This window comes from Gadus macrocephalus, chromosome 10 (assembly GCF_031168955.1).
Source record: "Gadus macrocephalus chromosome 10, ASM3116895v1".
Lineage (NCBI taxonomy): Eukaryota > Metazoa > Chordata > Actinopteri > Gadiformes > Gadidae > Gadus > Gadus macrocephalus.
The window spans coordinates 3,479,062-3,503,684 of NC_082391.1; positions in this window are offsets into that span (position 1 = coordinate 3,479,062).

Genomic DNA, 24,623 nt, shown 5'->3' on the forward strand with positions numbered 1-24,623 from the left:
TTGAACCCTGTAAATCAACGCTTGCGGTTATATTTACTATTGTTACTGTTATTATCGTCGTCTCAAATGTATGATTGTTACTTATTTTATTGTCATTTGTTTTTTGTTTTATCTTAGTTTTATCTATTTTTTCCTTTAGCACTTTGGTCAACTGTTGTTGTTTTTTAAATGTGCTTTACAAATCAAAGTACATTTACATTTAGCATTGGGGATACAAGGCCAGTACTGTCGTCTTGAATCTGAGGCGAGCTACTCCAGGCAACCAGTGGAGGTCAGGGAAGAGGTAGGCAACATGGGAGAATTGTGGTAGGTTGAACATGAGGCACTTTCACGAGCCGTACTCTCATGTTGCAAAGGGAAGTATAATGCAGAGGCGCACAGGCAGACGGAGCTAGTGTTGCAGCTCTTGGCTGTTCATAATCTCAGAAAAGTGACTTGAATGTCAAAAGATGCATTGGTAGAAGACAGATGGACTTCACCTCCTAGTCAACCAGCAACCAGCAAAGAGATTTGACCCCCACCCTCTCCCCCCCACCCAATATGAATATGGCCACAGAATGAGTGATAAATAAAACATAATATAAAAAAAAACACATTAATTATACATGAAATATAGATATTCCAAATCCTACATATATGCCATAACTCTCTCTCTCTCTCTCTCTCTCTCTCTCTCTCTCTCTCTCACACACACACACACACACACACACACACACACACACACACACACACACACACACACACACACACACACACACACACACTAACACTGATAGTATAATTTCAGTTGTCAGGCAAGTTGTCTGTCTGTGTGTCTGTGTGTCTGTGTGTCTGTCGGACAGCTAGTCTCTGCAGCCTACAGGGTGTTTGGTCATTTGAGGAACATGAAGCCTTGTACTTGTTTTTCAATGCATATGTTGGGCTTACCGGTGAGATTGATCATCTCCCTGTTGGAGGGTTCATAAGAGAATGTAGGAAGCACCTTTACACTGAACAGGGCACCATCGCTTTAGCACGTGCTCATTGTACCTTTATGTATTTTCTTTGGTAGTAAAATAGGCGGGGGTGTAAAAACAGTGTAGTCACATTCTGCAGTTATGTTTTGGCTCGAGGATGAGAGTCACCTCTGAATGTGAACTGTAATTAAGTCTTCCAAGCTGTAACCGAGTCTAGCAGATCGGAACAGTGATAATAACACCTATTAGACACAATTAGAATGGCAATTAGAACAGTGAAGTAAAGAGATCTGTGTGCCTTCTGCTCTGCATGTGCGTGCGTGCGTGCATGCACATGTTTAGGGGGAATGAGGTTGGAAGAATAAGTGTGTGTAGGTTTGTGCGTTTTTGTCATTTACCGACGTGTGAATGTTTTTGTACTTCAAAGTACTTCAAACTCTGTCTGCAAACCACTTGTCTGCAGAGTAAAATGACAAGACGAGCAAAACAAATAAAAAACCATCCATTTCCATACGGTAAAACTGACTTCTGTTGGTGGTGATGAAGAGGGACTGAGGCCCATCACACCTCTCTGTGGAGCTATGACCGGGTGTAGAGAAGCCCATCACAGCTCACTATGGGTTTGAACCTACGACCGGGTATAGAAAGCTGAATGGAAATGTTCAGTGTTACCTCTTGGCCACTTGCATTACCAGGCTGACATGCCGCATCCGTTCACTGGATGTTGTTGGCTACAAGTGGACACCTGCTTTTGTATTTTAATGATTCAGATCATGTGTGGTGCTTGTGCCGCTACATATCAGATGTTTTGCCCTGCAGCTGCAGTTTGAGCAGCCAATGCAGATGTGAACAAATGATCTGAGTTGAGCATGAAGGCCTGTGACTAGCCAGATAAAGTGAGCTAGCATTGTCATCCACCAAAGAAATAGGACTTCTCCTTATTTCTGCACTTATAACAGGTGTAAGGTAAAACGTTGCCAACAGAGTTTGAGAGTTTGAAAGCGTGACATGAACAGCAGCATAGTAAACTGATGAAGTTAACACACGTTGACTATTTGCTGCTGATTTGACAAACGTGAACTAAACAAGCCTCCATGTTGGAGGCCACACTGGTGATCGCTGTGCTGTGACTTCTCTGTGAAAAGGATCCACGGTCAATGTGAGTTATCCTGACTTTTTTATTGTGCTAACCGTGTGCCCCCCGTAAAAGCAGCAGACTCCAATGACTGGTGTGAGCAACACCTGTGTTCGTCCCAAGAGGACAGCTGTTTGAAAAGGAACCATGAAGAAGTGCTATGTCAGTAGAGGAGCTCTACTTTGTTCAGACCTGTAGACATTCAGTACTGCGCTCGGTTCTCCATCTTCATCCTACACACCAGGTTAGCTTGACTAATCTCCATCACAACACCTTTTGATTGGTCAGTAGCCGCATTTACCACGGGATAAATTGTGCTGTAGTTAAAACAAAACTCTAATTGTACCGCACTTGACTCAGACCCAGAAGAGGGAACGGAACTCACGCAGCACAAAGAGGCACAAAGACACTCAAAAACAAGGCTTTGAATAACAAATCTTGTCAACAAGAAGATATCCAAAGACAGACCGGCAAACAAAGCTAAATTGATAACTTACATACACGCAAAACAGGTGAAACTAATGAGTAAATAAACACAGATGCATTTACGCAACTGAAGATACAGTGACAAGGCAATGACAAGACAGAACCCTAACATATGACACCTTTTAGGTTGAATATAAGTCGTTGCTAAAGTATATATAATCAGTCAGCTCTATATGGATTTGAAAGATTATGTAGTGAAGTACATTTCCTCTGTAGAGGACTTTAACAAACATCAACCATCCAACCACGAAGAGTTAAAAAAATCATGATGGGATTGAGCAGGATAAGCAGTCACCGACACCCCTGTGTGTCCATGTTGTCCACATAGACACACATGTGGTTCCTGTGGACTTTGAGAGGGACCCAAGCTATTCTAAGTTCTCTTCATCCAAGTGAATGTTGTTGACATCCACACATGCCACACTTGGTACCAGCTGGGCTGTTGACATCACCATCACACCTGGTGCAGGCTCTGCAAGTTCGAAATGGAAAGAGCTAGAAATCTTTTGAACGCCATGCAATCACACATACACACACATACTTACACACACACACACACACACGCACACATACACACCGGACACACACATACATACATACATACACAGTCACACGAAAAGCAGTTTGTGTGAACTGGCCCACTAATCAGGGTGGTGCCAAACAAGACAGATTACAGGACGCGTTAACTGTGTAAACCAATACATCACACACACACAAACACGCACACACACACACATACACGCGCACACGCAAGCACGCACACACACACACCTTTGCAAGTCGTTGAGACGTATCAGTTACAGGGTTTTGAGTAAAGAGGAAGCAGACTGCGGCACATCTGTCTGGCCAGCAAGTGTGAAATAAGGCTGGAGGAAAGAAGGATTCAGGGCACACACACACACACGCACACACACACACACACACACACACACACACACACACACACACACACACACACACACAAACACAAGCAAACACGCAGGCACATGCACAGGCACACACACAGGCAAATAACCATGCTCTTGCAGGCATGAGACCCCAGACGTTAGCTTCAGGCCTTAAAAATAACCACCACATCCCAAATCATTTTAAGGTGGCACCATTTAAGTGTATGACGTTTCACCGCAAAGTGTCCTCAAAACACCTCACTCTGCCTATGCACACACAACAGATATCATGCCGCAGCATTCCTTAATTCATCTGAATGTTATTGTGTTGTAAACTTCTTGCATGAAGTTTCAAATGAAGATGGAAAGCCTTGATTATGAATAGAATACGAGGAATCAGTAAATAATGCTTGGCGTACGCGGCTCCGTTTAAATGCTGGAAAACACGGCCCTCCAGCACACTGCTGTGATTACGAAACGATCATGGTGGACGTGACGGGGAGAAGTAATCCGGGAGGAACCGAGGTCAGAATCATAACACGAGGGATGGCGGCTCGAGCTCCATCGTAGAGCACCATTATGGTCAGGCACAGGCTTTTAAAATGGCAACGAGGCTCCACAGGTCATCGGCCTTGGTACACGGAGCCCTGGAGCGTAGGATATCCCGGGCCTGTCTTGCCGTTGTCCCGGGCACTGTCTTGATTTCAATCCGCAGCAGTCTGTGGATTGAAATCACTATCCTGAGAATGTCCCTCTCAGGGTTTCCTTATACTCCATGTTCACAGTTTACAGTACATAAGATAATGTGCATTAGCTCGTCTCTGCTACTTTTGTCTTTGTCATTGAATGAACAAACAAAAAACGGCCTACTCTGTAACTCTGTTGTAGGAGGCGTACTTATAGCAGGAGGCTAACTGCTATCTAACTGCTCGCATGAGGCTAGCTGCTGGCAGGAGGCTAATCGCTAGGACCTTTAGGGACACTGTCCTCTTTGACAATCAGGGGGCTGGTGGGTTTCAACCTTTTACTGCGAGCCGGTGAAACTCAGGAGGTTGCAGGTATGGTAGCACTCTCCAAGGCAGTGGTGAAGCATAGATACGTAGACAAGGCCGTCATTCACCGTCGCCCACGCGATACGTTACACGTTCCAAATGAAGAGGTTCTCTCTCTTTCTCACCTGTGTCCAATCTGAAACCTTTCTCTCAGAGCAGCGTCTCCTTGAAAGCAGCCGGCTCCGATCCAGAGCATTAATCGCATTTCTGCTTTAAATGTCCTACCTGCTTACTTTGCATGACCTTGAACTGGACTGACAATTATCCTGAGCAAGGCATCACGACATTCATTCAGAGTTTTGAGAGTCTTAATCTATTGTAGATCTTCAGTATGCGTGCGTGGCTTCATCATGGATTTCCTTTTTTTAACTCTTAACAGATCACAAGCACTTATTTCTCACCTTCAATGTTGCTTCCACCAACGTGTTCACCTTCTCTCGGTTTCTCGACGCGGTATATCAAAGCCATCTCCAATAGATCCATCCAGACTGACTACAGCTCTCTCCGGCAGGACTGCCGCACTCCCCTCTCCTCTGTCTGAAAAGGGGTGACAAGCACAATTTGTGCTCCTCAGTGTAATGGGGAGCTATAAATGCCACTTTTGCTATTACCTGGGCTCTAGATCAAATCTTCATAAAAAGCCCCCCCCCCCGCCCCCTCTCTAAGCGGTGCCGTCTCGGCAGCTCTTCACTTCCTCTTTACTTCCCTCATGTTACCGCGGCTGGAAGTCTCGTGCACTTATGTTGAGGCGGGGCTGAGCCTGGCTTGCATGACCTCCGACCTCCCACGTCCAGTACCCCCATCTCGGGGAGCAACGCTCTCCACGTTATGCTGACGCTTCACTGCTCAGCAGGTCAGCCCACTGCTGCGAGTCTTTAGGTCATGTGGAGTTTCGTATGTTTGTGTTGCACATTTGTGCCTGCAAAGCCTTGATCCTCCACATCAGAGACGATGAATTTTTCTTTTGTCCTGGGAGAATTATAAATATATAAAAAAATATTAAAAAAATGCATCTATATTGTTATATTCATTACGGTTATTCATAGGATAAAGTCAGGCACCTGGTTCAAGGAGGCCTACAGATAGACCACGGACATTTGAATCCGTAGCCTTTCCTTGGAGGGAGACACCCAGTAGACTATTGTAATCCTCAGTATTAGTATCTAACCAATTTATAATTGAACCAATTCAAGGATTTTCAAGTGCACATCTGGCTACACAGGATGACAGCATTGTTGTGTTCTGTTTAATGTTGGGGTAGGCATTTGGGAAACTCTATGAACCAAGCACAGGGTGACTTGTTGAATATGGGGAGGAAACATAAACATTCTTTTGCATTGGAGGAAACATTTGCAATGACCGACCAGAAGTGAAGGGAGGAGAGAATAGTGAATGGAGTCAATGTCAGCCTTCACACGGGAGATATCTGCCGGCCTGCTAGTGTTGCATGATGTATACAACATGCAAAGCTACACGGTAAAAATGCATGCATTCACACAAACACAAGGACACGTACCCCTTGCATACATGTTCTAGTACAGTATTTACTATTAAGTACACTATTTACTAGTTATTACACTACTTACTATTAAGTACACTACTTACCAGCAAGACAACTGCTGTCATGCAAAGTGTATTGAGGTAAACACACACACAAACACATACGTGACACACACACACACACACACACACACACACACACACACACACACACACACACACACACACACACACACACACACACACACACACACACACACACACACACACTTCTGTAACCACGGCCGAATAAAAATGTCCCAGGCTCACAAATATTTAACACACACACACAAACACACAAAATCACTTATTCACTCCTCAAAGGGTGTTGTCCTTGACATATGTCAATTTCCCTGTCAGAAATAAACGCCATATGGGATTTTAGTAATATTGTATCAGTATTCAATATAAAACACACGCACACACGCACGCACGCACGCACGCACGCACGCACGCACGCACGCACACACACACACATACCCACACACACACACACACACACACACACACACACACACACACACATGCACACGCACACGCACACACACACACACAGATTGTGTCGCGAGCGTGGGGAGTATAATTTTTGATCCATTTGACATTTGTTGGAAAAACAAGCAGTGCAATTCTCCTGCTGCTGCTCCACTCTGGTGAATCTTGATGCATTTGACATTTCCTGGTTTAGTCTCGAAGGCAGCGTGTCCGAGGATGTTGATATGTGTAAGACGGCCCGGGCGTTACCAAGGATTTGTGCCCATCTTCTCTACATGGGTTTCCTCCCAGGAAACCCACGCCACATGTATGTGGCGTGTTACTTAGATATCTTATTTATTTTAGATGGGGTGTTTTTTATCTATTGAATTTTAAAGTTATGTTCATGTTGTTTTTTTTCCCATTTTGGAATCAGCTACGCATTGATTTAATTTCAACGTGTGATGACTGTACCAGCTGCTGTGCACTGTTGTGATATTATATTTAAATACAATTATTTAAATAATGGACACATATTGCATTGAATAGTCTTCATATTACATATTACAGGCGGAACATGCACATGTATATGTTTCCCAAGTATCTCGATTGAAAGAAAATGCAACTGCAGTGTGTATTTAACACCATTTGAATAATCATTTGTTTTTACCGTTGCATGCTTCATTATAATGATTTTTATGAAGTGCAAATCGTTTTTTCCAAAGCACCTTACTAAGTATATGCAATGGCTCTCGCTCAGGAATGCTGAATAAATTAGGGGAAACCATCAGAATAAAACGCCATGCAAGCTTGTCCGTTCCCTTCGATTGAACGGAAGATTCATACAGCGATAAGTGCAGATATTCATCACACACAGTCGTCACCACCAACTGTCCATCTGCAGTAAAAATAAGTCCCAAGTCTTCTCTCTTCACGGAGCCAGATCTTAATCCCTCACATGGTCAGCCTGTGATTAATGAGCTCTTAAGGCTTTCCATAAATCTGCACTGTTCGCACTCCAATATTGTACTCTGAGTGTACTTACGCTCTCTGGAAATTGGTTCCTTTTGAAATCCTGACGGCGCTGGAGCACAATTAGTCAGACTTCAGGTTAAAGGTGAGGGACTCTCCTCACCTGTTTCTGGAGCGGTCTCTGACCTGGATTCTCTGGTTAGCTCGACCTGTCAAATACGATAGCATGAGCTTACTTAGTATGCTCCACCTTTCCTTTAACATTCATGGTCTGCTCACAGGAGAAGGCAAGTCCGAAATGTAGGCTGCAATTTTTTTTACAATTACGTGTCTTCACCACATCAGCATGCAATAAGCTGTGATCTTAGACCTGAAAGCACCCCAAAAACGTCCCACGAAACACAAGTTCACATGTTCCTCAGTGATTCCTTAGGGCCAAGCTCTCTCACATGGCCAATATTATTTAGCTATAGGAGCAATACAACAACAATGGAATGTGATGGCTACTGCTTTTGCTGGGTCTCATTGGGTCCATCAGAAGCATAAGCAGTGTTTGTGAGTCCCAGGGTAAGTTGTTAACATGTGCCTCTGGATGGAACACCATATGGGTCCACGATATCGCTGCATCGCTTTCTGGGGCACATCTGCCACCGCTTGCAGATCTTACATTAAAGCCCCTGCATAGCAGAAAGACACACACACAGACACACACACACACACACACACACACACACACACACACACACACACACACACACACACACACACACACACACACACACACACACACACACACATGCACACACAAATACGCAAACACACACACGCAAACACACACGTGAAAAACACAACGGATGGCTTTACAGAATTCCACAGATCTGGATTGATGACTGAAATGTTTACTGGATCGTACAGCAGACACAAGACGCCTTGTCACTAAGAGTACTGCTAAATGACACACAAAAACACACACACCATGTACATTAAAGCCCCCATAGAACAGACGCACACACACACACACACACACACACTTGCTATAAACAATTCTGCAGATCTGAATTTTCTGTTGAAGTGTTTGCTGGAGTCTGCATCAAGTCACACAAAAGCAAGCAGACACACAATATTGGGTAGTTGTTCCAGCTTTGCTACTACGAGTACTGCACAATAAGGCTCCAGTGTCCTCGATACACTATCACACTGCGGAGAAACATGGAGGATGGCTAGACCTTGTGGTTACCACTTCATCTGTGGTTTCCCTCACTGGACACTCTGAGCCTTATTTTATTCGCTTTTGAGGTGTAAAACAAAGATTAAAAAAACATGTCTGTATGGTCAGATCACCTTTCTCCCAAACGTGTTTTTGACAGAATTCTGGATCACTATGCAAACTGAAAACAAGAATTCAATTGCAATGTTTTACCGTGGATTCAGTTCTTTCAGTGCTGAAATACTTTGTGAAAAATAAAATAAAATCCCTATCAAGAAACAGGAATATCATGGCCATTACTTGAAGGCGTTTTGCTGCAGGATGAGCGGCTGGGGAGGGAGCCTCAGGTGTGGTGGGTAGCTGGGCTTGATCAGAGAGTTCCCTGCCCGGCTCCCTCCAGTAAACACTCTGCTGCTCTGACCTATGAAGGAACACTTAGCCATTCCGAGACCATCCCAACCACAGGCTAACTGTGATCCTGGCCTTGGGCTCAGACAGACACGTTCTTAATTAGCCCTACAGTTTTCTTCCGAGTCCTCAGCATTCGTAACCGATGAATGTCATTGAGATTACTGAATGCCTATTTTTCTGCGTGATTCCGGTTTTTCATTTTTATATTTTTGACAGGGTTGTGTGCGTTTATTGAAAGGAGAGTGAGGGAACAACAAGAAAGCATAGAGATTGAAGAAGAGGAGGAAGTGAGCCTAAGACTGCGGACCAGGTCAGATCTGTGTGGCTACAAGGGTCACGTCCACTTGTATAACGGCATTCAGGTTAGGGTCAGGATTTTGTATCTGTATACAGGAGTGTATCTTAATCTTGAATTGATGGGTGAAAACTTTCACATGAACATATTTTATGAAAATGACGCACACAAGTTACATTGCTATGAAGTTTTCATGCATAGGCCCAAGGCTACATGTGTGTCAAGAGCACAAGAGATGCATCACATGGACTTCTTTATCCTGCTACATGTTGCAAACCAACAGGGAACAGAATGAGAAAGTCTGCCTGCCTGGGGAGAAGCCTTTGTATTGATCATGTTTCTACTCATGCAGGGCATTCCTTCGAATGTGTTTTGTACTTTAGAGATGATCACAGATGCCTTATCCCCCTGGGCCATGCTGAGTGTCCTTTCGTGCCTTTCCTTCTTATGCAGCCCAATATTTCTATATCAATAAAACATAGACAACATTTTCTCCCAGATCTCCAAAATCAACACAAACTCGCTCACTCATTCCATAGATGAAGCTGTCCAGTGCTGTGCCATTCCAGTTTAATAATTGATGGACAACATGACCTCTCTCCCCTCATGGACCCTCCAATGGGCGGCACTCTTGTCTGCATTCAGCTCCACCACCCAGTCAGTATTTAGGACCAAGACTGATTGAAGATGGCTGGTCACTGTATAAGGCTGAGTAAGGATGGCTGCTCGTTGAATAACGCCCCAAAATTCGGTTTTCGAGGTTGTTGTGAGAAGGATAGATACACATTTGTTCACCCCCCCCCCCCCCCCCCCCGCCTCCCACACTACTTATAAAAAAAAAAAAAAAAAAAAAATCATCAGATCTTGACTGAATTCAACCATCACAAAATATATACATAATTGTATCTGTATACATATTTGCTGTAAAAGGTTAAATCCATAATCTTCTGCCTTGGTTATGTCTTCATTAAACGCAGCATGGAGAGAGAGGTGCATTCATCAAAAACTTCCTGCAGCTCTTGGAAAAGGAGAATAATTAATAAAAAGATTGAAAGATTCAGGGAGAGGAGCACTCTGCAGTCAAGGTCGGTGTGTCGATTTTATTTTTTATTTTCTATCCGTGGTGCTTACTCAGTATCGGGGAGAACGTCACGACAGCTAAGCACAAACTGCAGAGGAAGAGTTATGGAGAGATACCGGCTGAGATGGGTACTTTGGAGATTCACAGAGAGAATCCCTGTGCACACAGATATGATGCAGAATGGAGCCACACCATCATGGAGGGATCCATATGGTTATTCAACCATAACAAATAAAAAGTGAAAAAATGATTACGGATGACAACAGACCCTTTTCCCAGAGGTGTCATCGTAGGACGGACACATGTGATGCAGACCCATAATTAGTGCTTACGATCGACACCTGTGTTTGTCCTATAGGACCCCTCTGTGGAAAGGGCCTGTGGAAACGGCAATATGAAGATAGTATCGTGTGGAGGCTTTAGTGCCTGGTCAAAATGGTGGCGCACTCTCTTTGCTGAAGGTTTATTGCTGAAACGGTGAAAAATTATCGCTGAAATGTTTATCATTCTACAAATTGTATCCATCTTTTAGTATTCATGGGACAATTTGTATCTGCTTTGAGACAGGAATGGCCCTGCTCCCACTGATACCAATGTTACACATCAGTGGCTATACATAAGTACACAATTCTTTAATAATCTCAGCAAGTAATAGTATCGAATGGGATATTATTGATATCATAATCGCAGTGGATTTCAGGATTACTACTCCTGCAAACAGGAACATTTTGCATAAAGACCTTGCAACAAGGAACAGCGCATTCAGTTCACAAATATTGAGGGCTCCCTGTTCCTGAAAGGCTCAAAGAGGTTAAAGAGCTTCATTAGCACCACTTTGCGCAAATCTGAATACACACGCCCCCCCATGTTAAAATCAATTCTATCTGTGGCAGTGATTGGCTAGGCTGCCTCTTATTGGCCCAAAGCTAAGTTAAGCTTTTGAGCTAAGGAGTCCAACTTTGTAGAATCATTCCTGGCGTTTCAAAGTTCGCCCAACAATCTCTTTCTTTCCCTGTCTTTTGCGCGGAAAACTCCACTCCGCAGACCAGCCCCGCTCTCCCGGCTGTCTTTGCTTCAACATGAAGGTCGGCTGCTTCAGGGGCTGTTTTTATTCTGCTGACCTCCCTCCTACCTCAGGGCCCGGCTCTCTGACCTTTTCAGCGCTGTCTTGACTCACCCTCCCCCCCCTCCCCACAGACACACACACACACATTCACTCCTCTCACTCCGTCACTCTGCCTCCTCCCCCCTGCTGTGCTCCACCTGCTGCTGCTCCCACGCCTCCGCTGGCCAACACCCTTACATTCCCTCACTCACTCTCATGTCAGATGAACATCACACACTGCATGGAATGCATGCATGAATAGTCTTATGTATGCAGTGGTGGAATGAGACCGACAGACACACTTGAGCAAAAGTTCAGACATCGTCACAGAATATTACTCTGGTAAAAGTGAAAGTCACCCAGTAGAATACTACTTGAGTTAAAGTCTTAAATTATCTGATAATAACTGTACTTGTGTCAGAAGTATTTTTCTGATATTAAATGTAGTGTAGTACTGAAAGTAAAAGTGCTGTTAAAGCAAGATGCAAAGCAGTAAGCATTTTTTTTGCCTTTTAGATTTATTGGAACAGTTTGACACTTTCAAAATATAAAAACTCTGAAATCAATACCAAGGGTCTCTTCTCATCTTCCCTCCAATCCTCCCATCCACCACCCGTTTCTCCCTGCATGTCACCCTCCCTTCTCCCTACATTCATTCACCCCTCCCTCCTCCCTTCCATTGCAGACAAGGCTTTCAAAACTACAGGAACTGCATAAGAATCATTGTGTTTCAATAATATGTAGATCTGTTGCAAGGCACCATAGTATCTCTGAGATTTATCAAGGACACACTTGTTATCGACACTCCATTTCCCATTCAAGAAATCAAATTCATTCCTTCAGTCATACTCAGTCCCCCCCTCTCTCTCTCTCTCTCTCTCTCTCTCTCTCTCTCTCTCTCTCTCTCTCTCTCTCTCTCTCTCTCTCTCTCTCTCTCTCTCTCTCTCATAATTTCAAAGTAATACACATATTGGTCCCTATTTTAACGGTCTGAAACGCAAGTGAGAAGCGCCAAGCGCAAGTAGCTTTGTGAGCGGTTCAATGGTGATATCGCTAGTTTACCGGCGCATAAATTACTCTTGCGCCCGGCACAAATCTAAAAAGGGTTGGTCTGAGGTAGCCTAATTACCCGTAGGTGTGGTTTGGGCGTAACCTGCAATAAACCAATGACAGTGCCATCTCCCATCCCCTTTAAGAGCCATGAGCGCATTTAAATCAGCGGGTTGATATTTTGACAGCGGGTTTGCAGTCTCCGATGAGACAGATGCATGACCACACGAATTTCAAACTTCAAATGGCTCAGTTTATGGCCAAATAATATGGCCTAATTCACACATGGAATAGCATTTTCTCAAATAAATTTTGCCACAGAAAACTTAACACACATATGATATGCGGTAACTGTGGTTCTATTTAATGATATACACAATACATTAACAAAGATCGTTTCTTACCAGTATTGTATGCAGTATCGTTATCGACTTGTGTTCCTAATATGCATTTGTCCCCCTGTTAATATACATTGCCATGGACTGTATTATGCGTTACGTGTTTAGTTTCTGTGTTTAAACAGATGGACGCACACACGCGCGCCCGCTTTCATTAATTATTTTACACATACACACACGTGCGCCCGCATTCATTCATTCTTTTTAACACTCAATCGTGGTAAAACAATGTTTTCTCACGATCAAATACTCCAATCCTAAAAGTTATGGGCTTGTACACGATGTCTATCTCAAGAAAATATGTGTGTGCTCTACGTTGTTGGCAGATGCATTGATTTAACAGTACAACTTATTACCGCTGTATCAGCTGTTCTTTCCCAAATAATTTACAGAGAATGTATGGCTAGGTAGATGAGAGAAGCAAAGTGTATGCACGAGGTGCACAAGCAACATTATGCATGCACCCTTAACATAGCATCTGAACAACGCGCCACTGACTTTAAATCAGGTATTTCCTGGTTTGTGGTGCGATTGTTTTCTGAAACTGCAAAATAGCACCGGGGAACGTTTGCACCAGAACACGCCTCCTCCTTTTGCCGAACCGCCCCTTGGGGCGCAAGATCATTCCCTAATTTACAGGCGCGTGGCGGTGGAGGGAAAATAACGCTCTGGTCCAGGTGCAAACTAGCAACGACACGTGCGTCAGTGTAGATAGTCAATTGCGCCGGATAAACACTAGATTGATACATATGTCATGGAGGACAAACATTCAGGGAGAAATTAGGAATATTACCCCAGTCTGTGGAGTGGTGTTATGGTCAAGCCTTTGGTTTACCCCAGATTCAGGAAATGTCTTTATTTCTGTGTTTGTGTGTGTCTAGTGTAGGTTTTCTGCATGAAAACATTATTTAGTTTGAAGCCAGATCGAGACAGATAAACAAAACAAAGTATTCCTGTGTGTACGAGCAAGTGCATTGATCTAGTCTGTATGTACTGGCCTTTGGTGTGTGTGTGTGTGTGTGTGTGTGTGTGTGTGTGTGTGTGTGTGTGTGTGTGTGTGTGTGTGTCCACGCAACCGTGTATCTGTTTGTTTCAAGTGTAGTTGTGTGTTTTGATGAGTGTGATCATTGTGCATATACCTCTGGGTGTGTATGTGTGTGTATAAATGTGTGTTTGTGTGTACGTGAGTGTGTGTCAGTTTTGGTGTGCGCTCATGCGTGCGTTTGCATGTGTAAGTGTTTGAAGGTGTGTGATGGCCCTCACTGAAGGCATCAGTGCCTGTTATCTGTTATCATCTTGTTGAAGCGCACCTCTCGGCTTCTGTGTGCATCGCGGGCCCTGATGAGTAACAACACCAGAGGCTCGTCCGTCTGCCCCGCGCCGCATACTGATTACCAGCTACCGCTAATTGGTTAAGCATCCTCACTCAAGTGTGAGTGCCTGTCTCGTTACCAGATATGCGTGTACCCTTGTCATTCACGGAGATATTCATCCCTGTCCCTCTAGAAGTGCACTCCTATCAGGCTTGATGGAAGTTAAGAGACACACGTTTATGGTAGTAACTTATATTATTTTTAAAGTTAAGTTCCTATAATCTAAAACAGACTAATTACTTCCGGACGTGACGAAGGGTGTGACCCCAAAGGCTGGGTGCACCTGCAGTGTTTCCACACTATTCCTCGTGACACTGTATGCTTTACACTGAACTTTAGATTGTTTTCTTGGTAATCCGTGGGAAGCAATATTCACAAGGACGTGGGCCTCATACACAAACACATTGACACAAACACGCACACGGACGCGCACAATTCTTACTGTGGAGAAAACTATTCAGACCCATTCCATGAACATGCAGTTACATAAGCGCACTTTAGGTAAGGTAAACAAGGGTACCTTGGTGGAGGTACTATTTGGTACTCTGAATAACACACGGTTTCTAAGTTATGTTGCACCCTGCGGTTTGGCCTTGGCATTCCTTCTGCTAGGAATTATTTGTATTTGTAGCCTAGCGATACATTCAGGCTGTCTACGTTAGGCTCTTTACTATTTGATTATGAATTTTACAATTCATTGTGCTGTTTATCTACAGTATAATAGGTTTTGATGGGAAGCCCTACACGGAACTAATACATGGTTTTATTCCTGGTTGGTTTAATCAGTTTCAATATTATATTAAGTGTTCCTATTGCAATTCCTCAATTGATTGCCATGTTTGTCTTTGTGCTTTTGTACACATTAACGGCCTCAATTAGGTCAAATTACATTCTGAGCTGTGAGGCCATTGCTGTTATTATATTTTCGGAAGGGTCTCTCTCTCTCTCTCTCTCTCTCTCTCTCTCTCTCTCTCTCTCCCTCTCTCTCTCTCTCTCTCTCTCTCTCTCTCTCCCTCTCTCTCTCCCTCTCTCTCTCTCTCTCTCTCTCTCGCTCTCGCTCTCTCTCTCTCTCTCTCTCTCTCGCTCTCGCTCTCGCTCTCTCTCTGTCCGGGTAGCAATTAGGGTAAGATTGAGGGTAACCAAATCTGTCAGTAGATACAAGCAAAGCCTTTTAGTACAATTAAATAAGCATTGTTGAAGCCGGTATTAGTAACTAAACAGAAGGTGTGAGCCATTGAGAGTCTTCTTTAAGTGTAGTTTTTCAATGACTCAATATGCATTGACGTAGGGACCTTCATATGGAAGTGTTCCATTTCATTTGATTAATAGATGGATAAGTTGAGATAGATGATGGAAAAGGTCAGTTAATATCAATTATAACGTATAACACATACCTCTCACATATAACACATATAACACGTACCGCTCTATATTATGTACTATGTTGGTACTTTTTAATTACCTATCATATGCACACATTTAAAATATCTAACACACATCTCTATAAATTATGGACTCTCTTTAATAAAAGGGGAATTTCAAACGGGAGTCAATTCCAAAAATGTGCAAAAAAAATGCGAAAGGTTGCCCTCCATTACTAGCAAACATTATCCAGTGCTGGTGATATCGTGCCACTAAATCCTGATTAACCTACTCTAGATAGTCTGCATAGTAAACCATTTGTTTTAGATTCAGTGCAACAGGCTTCTGTTGAGCTCAGACTTGGTACAGAGCAGCCCTTCTCTGTAGGTTATATTTGTGTGTGGCAGCAGCAGCAGCTGTATGCAGATACACCTACCTGGTGGGGGGTTCGCTCATTTCTGCTTCCCTGAGGCTTAGACACTGTGAACTGAACCTTCGATTGGAATTCTGGGGTCTTCTGTTCTCACAACCTCCTGCAAGCCAACCCCCGTGCTGCTTTACGACTCCCCATCTGGCTTCCTGTGTGTGGGTGTGTGTATGTGTATGTGTGTCTGTCTGTGTGTGTGTGTGTGTGTGTGTGTGTTTGTGTGTTTGTGCCTACGTGGGTTCATGCGTCCCTCCTTCTACCAGTGTTGTCCGTCTGTGCAGGTGTGCAAAATCACTAAATCAGTGGTAGACCAGCAGGAGTTGCGTGTGTTAAATCACCAAGGAGAATGGTGGACTGAGGGAAACAAGAGTGGGAGAGAGAGAGAGAGAGAGAGAGAGAGAGAGAGAGAGAGAGAGAGAGAGAGAGAGAGAGAGAGAGAGAGGGAGGGAGAGGGAGAGAGAGAGAGAGAGAGAGAGAGAGAGAGAGAGAGGGGAGAGAGAGAGAGAGAGAGAGAGAGAGAGAGAGAGAGAGAGAGAGGGAGAGAGAGAGAGAGAGAGAGAGAGAGAGAGCAGTTTAAATCATGAACTATATTCCTAATTAAATGGTTAAAATATTAGTAGTAGTAGTATCAGTTGTAGTAGTAGCAGTAGTAGTAGCAGTAGTTGTAGTATAATTTATAAATAAGGCAATTGCTTCATAAATGACTTACCAATAAAAACACAACACTGCATCAACAGATGGTCCAAAGACAAAATACACATTAAACCTTCACAGCACTGTATCAACACACACACAATATAAACATTACACATACACAACACTGTATCAACACATACACAAGATAAACATTATTCCAACACAACACTATCTATCTCTCTCTCTCTCTCTATATATATATATATATATATATAGAGAGAGAGAGAGAGAGAGAGAGATTCTCTCTATATATTCTCTCTATGTGCACTGGTGCACTTGAAAGACAATAAAACAAGTCTAAGTCTAAGTCTAAGTATCATCAGATAGCCCAAAGAAAAGATGAACATTAAACCTGCACTGTAACACATAGACAAGATACATATTCTTGTCAATGGGGCTGAGATAGTGCAGCTGTCACTGGTTCTGAAAACGGAGCTCTCCATGACTCTGTATACAGACTACAGAGCTTTCAAGGGTTAGAGAGCTGTCTTTGGTTCTGAATGCAGAGCTGTCCATGGTTCTGAATACAGAGCTGTCCATGGTTCTGAATGCAGAGCTGTCCATGGTTCTGAATATGGAGCTGTCCATGGTTCTGAATACGGAGCTGTCCATGGTTCTGAATACGATGCTGTCCATGGTTCTGAATACGGAGCTGTCCATGGTTCTGAATAGGGAGCTGAAAGTGGTTCTGGATATAAAGCTGCCAGTGGTTCTGCATTCAGAGCTGTCAGAGGTTCTGAATACAGACCTGTCTGTGGTTCTTTATTTGTTTCTGAATACAGAGCTGTCTCTGGTTCTGAATATAGAGCTGTCACTGGTTCTGGATACAGAGCTTTCTGTGCTTCTAAAAGCAGAGCTGTCTATGGTCCTGAATACGGAGCTGTCTGTGGATCTGAATTCGGAGCTGTCCCTGGTACTGGACAAAAGTGGAGACAAACATATTGCGATGTTATATAATATGTAATAAATACTAATAGGTATATGCATATTAGATATTATTCATGTATATATATATATATATATATATATATATATATATATATATATATATATATATATACTAATATGCATACGCATATGATATATTACTTACAGATATACCGATTAGTGTCTATCACATCAGTACATTAATACATTAGTACATTAATATAGTGAAATATATATATACATATTTATAAACATATATATATATATATATATATAGATCTATATATATATATATATATATATATATATGTATATATTCCTATCTTCCAATCCACACTACCATTCTTTATTATAATCAGTGCAGTAATGAATGAGGTTCGTTCAGTGCTTTCTGTTTCCCACTAGTACCACACGGCCCATCATGTGTGTGTGTGCACTCACACATCAATCCAGTGTGTTTGTGTGTGTTTCCTCTCACACACACACACACACACCAGCAAAAGTACACATGAACAGCAACATGAGGTGTGTAGAGTAGGTTGTGGTGTTAAATACCCAGGACTGGAGGTTGAGCCCAGCGGACGAAAGGTGGCAATTATTAATTTCACACACACAAACATACACACACACACACACACACACACACACACACACACACACACACACACACACACACACACACACACACACACACAGACACACACACATACACAGACACACAGACACAAACACACACACACACACACACACACACACACACACACACACACACACACACACACACACACACATGCAAGGTGTTAATGAATCACTTATACCTTTTAACACAGAGGTGCCTCCTGCTTGCCAACACATCTCTCCCCCCCACGCCCCACCCAGCCCCATTTCCACTCTGTTTCGAGCTACTTGGCACCTTTTGCCTTTTAATTATGACACTCGTGTGAGCATCTGTTTCTGAACTCACCAGGGTGTGCCAGTCCACTCTGAAGACCCACGTTCTCAGGTAGGAGTAGGTCATGAAGATGGTAGAGTGCTGGTTTAATAACAATTCAACTGAAAACCCTCAACATTAATTGAGCACAAAACAAGAATGGATCAGGGGAAATTAAGTGCATATTGTTTCATGTTTTCATCTAATGTACACATTTTATGTCTTGTAAAAAAGAAGGCAAAACATAATGGAAATTGGTTTGTTCAGAGAGCAGAGAATGTCAAAGGACAACAAACAAACGTGTTTATCCAGTCTGAACCAGTAGGTGGTGCATGGTATGGGTCCAAACCAAACCAAATCCTTGGAAAAACTATTGTATTCCACATGGAGCTGATTATGTTAATACATTCAGCAAGATGTGCACTTTTTCAACCAAAAAATAATGCAATCAGTATGCCAGCCATACCTTCAAGATTGGTTGGGAGTTGTAGTCCTGTGGATTCCGATGAACGGGCGTCAGAAACTGCCCATCATTCAGTGAAACACATTACCAGGTTTTGATTTTGAGTGAATCAATGAAGAAGGACTGCTTGCTCAGCACAGCCGTGTCTTCCTTCCCCTCCGGGGCCGTTCACTGGGTCTCAGACATCCGCTGTTCATTTTCTGAAGCTTTAGTCATGCACAGGCCAACTGAGGTTTGGCACAAGGCATGGCATGGTGTGTCATCATATTGTAACATGGTGTGGATTACAGTAAATATAGTAAGTTATGTTAGCATTAGCATCAGTATTATTATAAGTATTAGTTAAATAATTAGTGGTAGAAGTACTAGTAATAGATGGATATGTAGTATGTACAGACACTTGCTTGCATGCAGGTGCCTGCATGCCTGTATGTATTTATGCATGCATACATACATGTATGTATGCATGGAGTGTGTGTTGTTGATGGCTGGTTTATGCAGCCTGGCCTGAAACAAGTCGAACTGATTGGACCGTTGGGCTGGCCGAGGCTGCACACTCGTTGTTCGATTAGTAATCAATGCACAGCAGGTTAAACCAGCCGCACAACAATCAGGAGGTCTCCTACATGGCAGCATGTTATCATGTATCGATATACCCAAACTATACAATAAAGGTGTGTCAACATCAGCCCCCTGTTTCCTGGATTCAGAGGAGCCAAGTAAAAGCCTCCTAGGTGGTGTGCAGCACTGTCCCTTGGTACAGTACAAATACCTGGAGAGATTAAAATTATATTTTTGCTATCGGTCCGTGTGTGTGTGTGTGTGTGTGTGTGCAGACGCTGTTAAAATATCTACCATGTTAACTTCACCCCAGAGCTATCACTTTGAGCCCAGTGGGGTTCTTGTGCGTGTGTGGGTGTGAGTGTGTGTGTGTGTGTGTGTGTGTGTTTGTGTGTGTGTGTGTGTGTGTGTGTGTGTGTGTGTGTGTGTGTGTGTGTGTGTGTGTGTGTGTGGGTGTGTGTGTGTGTGTGTGTGTGTGTGTGTGTGTGTGTGTGTGAACCCTGGTTGTGCTATCAACAAACCATTCAGAGATTAGAATGTACAACAGCCCTCCCCCCTCCTATCCTGTTTTTCTTCTCCTGTCAGGAAAGATATCCTTCTTCCAATAAGTGTATGTGCAAGGATTAAACCATCGGGTCTAAAGAATGCAGTCCCCGGCAAGTTTCACATAAAGACACATTCTGATAACTTTCCATACATGCAGGAACATTCACCCTTTCCACAATGCAGGCCTTATACAGACACCGACTTCTACCAGGAGCTAGTGTATGGTATGTATAGGACACAAACAGAGAAGTCTGCCCAACAACACTGATGCCTTATCCTTCCACACATGCCCAGGGGGTTTAATCCACAACAACAGGCATATGCTGTCCAATTTTCCTGAGATATTTTGAAAGAACCCTCAAAAAGGATCATTTTGAAAGACAGTGTGTGAATTTACTCATTCAGTTGAACAGGGACAATATCCTTCCTCGTTTGACTGAAGGACTTAGTCCATGAAAACTTTATCTGAAGGTAGAACTCAAACTCGAAATCAAATTATGAACATTGAGTCATTTTGTAATATTGTAATTTGCACAATCTGTCAACCTTTTTCTCGTTCTAATATTTCCTTAATGATAGTCTTGTCCCCTGTCTTTGGTAGGTTGCTGTAAAAGAAAAAGAAAGAAAATGTCTGGGCCAGCATGTCCCTTAAGAACCTCAAGGGACATGCTGGCCCAAGACATTTATTTTTTCTCTTTTTTCTCTCAGCGGTAATCCAAATCCCTCAGACATGAGTCAGGATCTGCACCCTATGGCGCCAGGAAACTCAAATCAAGAATTGACTGTTTACATTCAACTTTAGTTTTTTGGGGTGGAAAGCCTCTGTAAAAAGCCTTCAACATTGTGCAACACCATTGGCTATTATATGTTGAACTGAACGCTTGTTCAAGAGACTGAGGAACTGAGGAACGTTATTTCTTTATTGCATAAAGCTTTAGTCGTCCAGTGTACACCATCCACAATAATGTCTCCTCTTCCCCACCTTAACCATGACCTTTTTAAATATAATCTGGAGAAGAAATTGTACATATTTATATAGCGCTCAGCAGAGGGGAACTGCCAGTGAGCAGTGAGGGGCGCCAGTCGCACCGGGCTTCATTATGAATAGCATCATTACTGTTAACATTTCACCTTGCTAAATGGAATGAATATGGAAGGATGTGAGAGCCAGATTCTGAAAACGACTTCATATTAAATTTTATTGGCAGGCGCCGATAGCTATGGATAAACCCAAGCCCCTGACCCCGCCTTTCAATAAAATAAGTCTTCAGGTGTTGTTTTTTTCTGGACGTGCAAGACGGCTGGCACCCCTGTGAACAGTTCAGTTCAGTTTAGATAAGAGCTGGACAGGTGGCTCCCATGTGAACGACATTTCAGTTTAGATAAGAGGCGGACAGGAGCGTGGCCTCAACGCTTAATCAGCAGGGGAACGGGTCGCCCATCAGCCAGTCAGAGGTTAATATGCACACAATAGCTTTGTTTTGAATGTAATGTTGTTGTGGAATCGGTGTGGATGATGATTGGTTCAGGCAGCCTCACCTGGCCCATATCAGACTGCTGGGAGAGAAAGGAGACAGGCTGACACCATGATCTTCAATGGATCTATGGGATTTCATCCAAAATTTCCCCAAAACATTGCCAACACAACAATGAGATGGATATAAAGGATTTGTGGTTGCACAAATTTTGCCCAAAACATGGGCCAGGTTATTGAGCAACATCATGATGACAATAGCCTCCAGTGAGACTTCTGTTTACCTATGGACGTAGAAGCAGCCTTTGGACGCATACGTATAAAATGTCTTTATGTCTTTGTTTGTGCTTTATCAGTTTGGTCTCTATTGTATTGTGGTAGTTTATCCACAGTGCAAATGTGTCTTGTCTCTTTTGATGCTATCTTGTGTGTATTAAATCCTTAAACAAAGTCATGAAATGAGATTGAGCTGGCGTTTCCATAATTTCTCTGCAGCTTACTCATCCCAGAAACTGTAATTCTGAGAGAAATATGGACAGTTCTAAACTCTTTAACATGGCTCTGTGACTTTTTTATATCCACATCAAACGCACTCAGGTTCTGCCTTAATTTGAAATATTCAACAACATAACAGCGTGATCAGCATACAACAATGTTGCTTTGTCTGCTACATATCAATTTATTTTGTTCCACCAAAGTGTTTGTTTATAGTGATTGTAGCATTGCAGTGTGAGATAATGTGATAAAGAGGATGCTGCTATTGCTATCGTAATTGTTTGTGATTATGGTTACCTGCTGGCCTTTCATATTGTTGTACACAAACAAATGGGCAGCATAGAGTTTAGTATCAACAAAAGAAAATGTGAAACCGCTGGGTTTCCATATTTTTGCGAAGACAGATAGAGTATACAAACTCAACGTCGACCTCATCTCTTTTAAAGACAAACTTTGTCTCTCTACTGTTAATATATAATAATAATAATAATAATAATAATAATAATAATAATAATAATAATAATAATAATGATAATAATAATAATAATAATAATAATAATACTGCATTTGATTTGGCAATAACCAGAAAAGAACATTGCATAGCAAAACAGATCCTGCAAAATGATAGGTCACACATAGCGATCAGGTATGACTTGTGTGCTTGTATGTGACTTCCGAGTCTTCTTTGCGTCAATAGCACATTAGCCTCCTGCATTTTGATGAATACACAGGGTGATTTGAAGCATGCAATAGGTAAAAGGTGTGCACCCTTTTTGTGTGTGTGTGTGTGTGTGTGTGTGTGTGTGTGTGTGTGTGTGTGTGTGTGTGTGTGTGTGTGTGTGTGTGTGTGTGTGTGTGTGTGTGTGTGTGTGTGTGTGTGTGTGTGTGTGTGTGTGTGCACATTTATATGGAGGGAGCCGGGTATTAAAGGAAGGGGTTTGAGTAATTGTAATGGTCTGCCCCGCATGGTCATCAGCATGTTGATCTGTATAACCTGGAGACAAGGAGGAGGAGGAGATGAGGAGCGAAGAGGAGGAGAGAGGAGGAGGAGAGAGGAGGAGTAGGCAGAGAGAGGTGGAGGAGGAGAGGAGGAGCGAAGAGGAGGAGAGAGGAGGAGAGAGGTGGAGGAGAGAGGAGGAGGAGGGAGCAGGAGTAGGCAGAGAGAGGTGGAGGAGGGAGGAGGAGGAGAGAGGAGACGGAGGGAGGTGGAGGAGGGAGGAGGAGAGAGGGGGAGGAGAGAGGAGGAGGAGAGAGGAGGAGAGAGGTGGAGGAGAGAGGAGGAGGAGGGAGCAGGAGTAGGCAGAGAGAGGTGGAGGAGGGAGGAGGAGGAGAGAGGAGACGGAGGGAGGTGGAGGAGGGAGGAGGAGAGAGGGGGAGGAGAGAGGAGGAGGAGAGAGGTGGAGGAGAGAGGTGGAGGAGGAGGATTAGGAGGAGAGAGTAGGAGGAGGAGAGGGAGGGCGGTAGAGACGTAGTGTTGGCACAGAGGTCGCACAATGTCAAAAAGTAACAGGAAGCAAAGGAAGAAGAAGAAGAAATAGAAGACAACACACGTTGGGGGCGGAATCTTTACGGGGAATGAGGACTAAATTAGCATCGGATCATTGTCCACTTACGTGTGGAAGGAGCACATGTAGGAGGATTGGGGTGAGGAGGAGGAGGAGGAGGAGGGTGTGGGGTCACAGGAGGAAGGTGGCGGTGAAGACGATGAGCGTTGCCAGACTCCCCACGGGCTCGAGAAAACACTGACTCATAGAGCGAGGGATGGCTGTCGAGACAGGAAGAGGTTACCGAAGGAAATACAAAGGAGATGGGGCTGTTGTTGCAGCTGCTTCTACATGGTGGTCAGATAATACCGAGCTTCATTATACCTCAACCTCGATAGCATCAAATAATACCTAGAGCAATAATACCTAGAACAATATACCTTTACCACAATATCATGAAATAATACCTAGACCAATATACTATCTAAAAAACAATATACCTTTACCACAATCATTAAATAACAACAATATGCCTTTACCACCACAGCTTCAAATTAGACATAGATGATATACCTTTACAGTTTGCATTCCCATTGCTAATATTGCTTCTCAAGGTGTGCTTTGTGCGTTTGAAACTATTCATGTCTAGTATGTGAGGGGGTTAGTTGGTGGATTGTAATTATATATAAACAATATCAATTATAAGAACAACATGATGATGTCCTTGTAGGGCACTTATCTAGTATATATCTACCTACAATCTCACGTATTGATTCAACACCTTGGTTTCACTGACGCCTAATATATTTTGGACACTTCCTTTATTTTCTAAATGGGGG